This window comes from Pongo abelii, chromosome 20 (genome assembly GCF_028885655.2).
Source record: "Pongo abelii isolate AG06213 chromosome 20, NHGRI_mPonAbe1-v2.0_pri, whole genome shotgun sequence".
Taxonomy (NCBI): domain Eukaryota; kingdom Metazoa; phylum Chordata; class Mammalia; order Primates; family Hominidae; genus Pongo; species Pongo abelii.
Genome location: NC_072005.2, coordinates 52916448 through 52921244, shown reverse-complemented (window position 1 = coordinate 52921244; position 4797 = coordinate 52916448). Strand labels below are relative to the sequence as shown.

General features: G+C 47.3%; 1 pseudogene; it reads right to left on the bottom strand.

The window, feature by feature from the left end:
* Positions 1-1269: 1269 nt before the first annotated feature.
* On the bottom strand, positions 1270-1868 carry LOC112130072 (heterogeneous nuclear ribonucleoprotein M-like; annotated as a pseudogene).
* Positions 1869-4797: the final 2929 nt, after the last annotated feature.

Here is a 4797-nt window from a genome sequence, read left to right as displayed (position 1 = left end):
CAGGAGTTCAAAACCATCCTGGCCAACATGGTGAAACCCCATCTCCACTGAAAATACAAAAAAAAAAAAAAAAAATTAGCTGGATGTGGTGGCGCGTGTCTGTAATCCCAGCCACTCAGGAGGCTGAGGCAGGAAAATCGCTTGAACCAGGGAGTCGGAGGTTGCAGTGAGCTGATATTGTGCCACTACACTCCAGCCTGGCAACAGAGTGAGACTCCGTCTCAAAAAAAAAAAAAAAAAAAAAAAATTAAAATGCTAAATTAAGAAAAAAAAAAAAGCTGCCAGGTGCTGTGGCTCATGCCTGTAATCCCAGCACTTTGGGAGGCTGAGGCAGGTGGATCACAAGGTCATGAGATCGAGACCATCCTGGCTAACATGTCAAAACCCCGTCTCTACTAAAAATACAAAAAAAAAAAAAAAAAAAAATTAGCCGGGCGCAGTGGTGGGCACCTGTAGTCCCAGCTACTCGGGAGGCTGAGGCAGGAGAAGGGCGTGAACCTGGGAGGCGAAGCTTGCAGTGAGCCGAGATCGCACCACTGCACTGAGCCTGGGTGACAAAGCGAGACTCCATCTCAACAACAACAACAAAAAAAGCCGGTGTGGTGGCTCATGCCTGTAATCCCAGCACTTGGGAGGCCAAGGCGGGTGGATCACTTGAGGTCAGGAGTTCGAGACCAGCCTGGCCAACATGGTGAAACCCCATCTCTACTAAAAATACAAAAATTAGCCAGGCGGTGGCACATGCCTGTGGTCCCAGCTACTTTGGAGGCTGAGGCATGAGAATTGCTTGAACCCAGGAGGCAGAGGTTGCAGTGAGCTGAGATTGCACCACTATACTCCAGCCTGGGCGACAGAGTGAGACTGTGTCTCAAAAAAAGGAAAAAAAAAAAAAAAAAAAAGGTTAACAAGAGGGCCGGGCATGGTGGCTCATGCCTGTAATCCCAGCATTTTGGGAGGCTGAGGGTGGGCGGATCATCTGAGGTCAGGAGTTCGAGACCAGCCTGACCAACATGGAGAAACCCTGTCTCTACTAAAAATACAAAATTAGCCGGCGTGGTATTGCATACCTGTAATCCCAGCTACTCAGGAGGCTGAGGCAGGAGTATCTCTTGAAGCCGGGAGGCAGAGGTTGTAGTGAGCTGAGATCGCACCATTGCAGTCCAGCCTGGGCAACAAGAGCAAAACCCCGTCTAAAAAAAAAAAAAAAAAGTTAACAAGAAAAAATACAAATTCAGAGGTCTGGTATTGATGTTTTAAAAAGGCAACTGCTTAAGCATTTCTATTTATTTGAACATCAGTCTTCGTCACTGAGCTTCATGTTGTTCATCATCCGGCAGACTCTCTCAGCCACCTCTAGGGACCCAAACTTAACCACACCGCACCCCTTGGACTTCCCGTTCTCCATTTCTATGTCAGTGTACAGCATGTGGCCACACTCGTTGAATTTGTCCTTTAGCATCTTCCATGTAAAATTGAATGGGAGATTTCTTACAAATACCTGGCCTGCGTTCCTGGCCATCCCCAGGAGCATGGTCTCCTGCTCCGCCAAAGGAACCTGCAAAGCTTCCAAAGTTGCCACACTCCATACCGATGGCACGGTCAAAGCTGGCACCGCCACTGCCACACATGGCCAGGCCCATGCACGCGAGGCTCTTGGCACCCATGTGCTCTAGGCCAGTGACCATGTGATCCATCATGGGGCCCATGTGCTCCAAGCCAGCCTCCATGCCTGCAAGCACCATGTGCTTCATGTTCAGGCCCACGCGTTCCATGGCAGGGCCAATGTGTTCCACGCCAGAGCCCACGTGCTCTATGGTCTGGCCCACGCGGTCAATGGGAGCGGCCATGCACTTGAGGCTGAAGCCCATGACACCTGGATAATTTATTAAAACTTTTTGTACAGACAGGATCTCACTATATTGTCCAGGCTGGTGCACCTTTTTTTTCCTTAAGCGTAAATTGGCCAGGCACGGTGGCTCACGCCTGTAATCCCAGCCCTTCAGGAGGCCGAGGTGGGTGGATCACAAGGTCAGGATATTGAGAACATCCTGGTTAAGATGGTGAAACCTCGTCTCTACTAAAAATACAAAAAATTAGCCAGGTGTGGTGGCACACACCTGTAGTTCCAGCTACTCGGGAGGCTGAGGCAGGAGAATCACTTGAACCTGGGAGACGGAGGTTGTAGTGGCCCAAGATTGCGCCACTGCACTCCAGCATGGGCGACAGAGCGAGACTCCGTCTCAAAATAAATAAATAAATAAATAGTAAATTTATTTATTCAACACAGGTTTATTAAGTACCTATTATATGCCAGGTGCTGTTCTAGGCACTGGGCATATGGCAAAAACAAAAACAAAAAACAATCCAAAATAGATCAAGTTCTTACTCTTGTGGAGGTGACATTCTAGTGGGGGAGAAAGACACTACTGTACAGAAATACAATGACGGCTGGGGGGTGGCTCACATCTGTAATCTCAGCACTTTGCGAGGCCGAGGTGGGAGGATCACTTGAGCCTAGGAGTTTGAGACCAGCCTGGGCAACATAGTGAGATTCCATCTCCAAAAAAAAAAATTTTAAATTAGCTAGGTGCGGTGGTGCGTCCCTGTAGTTCAGATGGCTGAGATGGGAGGATCGCTTGAGCCCAGGGGGCTGCAGTGAGCTGTGATTGCACCACTGCACTCCAGCCTGGGTGACAGAGTGAGACCCTGTCTCAAAAAAAAAAAAAAAAAAATTAAAATTAGTAAGGGAGTGAGCAGTGTAGAACCTTCGAGGCCATTTTCCAAAAGTTGGCTTTTGCTTTCTCTTCTTGAAGATCCATTTGTGTCTCAGTGTGTGCTGTGGCCAGTTCTCAAGAGCAGATTGCTACACTTTTGGGAATTTCACAAACCAGTTGTTAAACATAGGTATTACTAACAATTAAATGATACAAAGTTACAGATAAATAAATTATGTTAAAAACAAATATAATAAATAGTTCAAATGTATTGCATAGTAATTGCTACATTTTTACTATTATCTATGCTCTCCAGGCTACTTACCTCTGCCTGGTGGAAATCCTGAGTGATAGTGGGTGGTTGCTTGTCTCTTCTAAATTCCACATCCAATGACATCCTGTCAGTAACTTGAAATCAACCACAGTGGGAATATTTACACTATAGAAATTGGCAAATGGTATAAATCAGGGCTGTTTCTTCCCTAGAGAGCTGGTGGTTAAATTAAAAAAAAAAAAAAAATATATATATATATATATTGGCTGGGCGCAGTGGCTCACGCCTGTAATCCCAGCACTTTGGGAGGCTGAGGCAGGCCGATCACAAGGTCAGGAGATCGAGACCATCCTGGCTAACGTGGTGAAACCCCATCTGTATTAAAAATACAAAAAATTAGCTGGGCGTGGTGGCGGGCACCTGTAGGCCCAGCTACTCGGGAGGCTGAGGCAGGAGAATGGGGTGAACCTGGGAGGCGGAGCTTGCAGTGAGCTGAGATCACGCCACTGCACTCCAGCCTGGGCGACAGAGAGAGACTCTGCCTCAAAAAAAAAAAAAATTATATATATATATATATATATACACATATATATGTATATATATGTGTATATATATGTGTGTATATATATATGTATATATGTATATGCACAGTTTTGCTCTGTTACTCAGGCTGGAGTGCAGTGGTGCAGAGTTTACTGCAGCCTCGACCTCCTGGGCTCAAGCGATCCTCCCACTTCAGCCTCCTGAGTAGCTGGGACTATAGGCACGTGCCACCACACCCAGCTAATTTTTGTATTTTCTTTGAGACAGAGTCCAGCTCTGTCGCCCAGGTTGGATGCAATGGTGTGATCTCAGCTCATTGCAACCTTCACCTCTTGGGTTCAAGTGATTTTCATGCTGCAGCCTCCCAAACAGCTCAGAATACAGGCACGTACCACCACACCTGGCTAAGTTTTGTATTTTTAGTAGAGACAGCGTTTTGCCACATTGGCCAGGCTGGTCTTGAACTCCTGGCCTCAAGTGATCTGCCCACCTCGGTTTCCCAAAGTGTTGGGATTACAGGCATGAGCCACCACACCCAGCCGAATTTTTGTATTTTTTTTGTAAAGACAGGGATCTTGCTATGTTGCCCAGGCTGGTCTCAAACTCCTGGGTTCAAGCCATCCTCCCACCTCGGCCCCCCAAAATGCTGGAAGTACACCATGCCCGGCCTGGTTAAATATTTACCAGCATGCCAGTGCAATGCCTGTAAACGTGGCTCATTCTTTTCTACAGCTGCCTAATGTTCCATAGCATGAATGGGCCATAACATATTTTGCTGGTTCCTTCCTGATATGTGCTTAGTTTGCTTCTAGTCTTTTGCTACTCCAAGCAGGTCTGTGGTGATTTTTCGCATGCAAGACAATAGCCGTGGAATAAATCCCTCAGAGAAGAACTGCTGTGTCAAAGGGTGTGGGAGGATCTAAAATTAAGGCCTTTTGCCTAATGGCTTTCCAGGGAGGCTGTACCAACTTCCACACCCACCAGCAAATGTGTCAGAGTGCAGAAGCTTCTAAACACAAACTTGATTGTGTCACTCTGCTGCTTAGACCCTTTGATGATCCCCACCGATCCTGCGTGAAGCCCTTCTCCCTTCGTGATACATCCGGTGTTGGCCGGGCGCGGTGGCTCACGCCTGTAATCCAGCACTTTGGGAGGCAGAGGCAGGTGGATCACCTGAGGTCAGGAGTTCAAGACCAGCCTGGCCAACATGGTGAAACCCTGTCTCTACTAAAAATATAAAAATTAGCCAGGCGTGGTGGCAGGCAC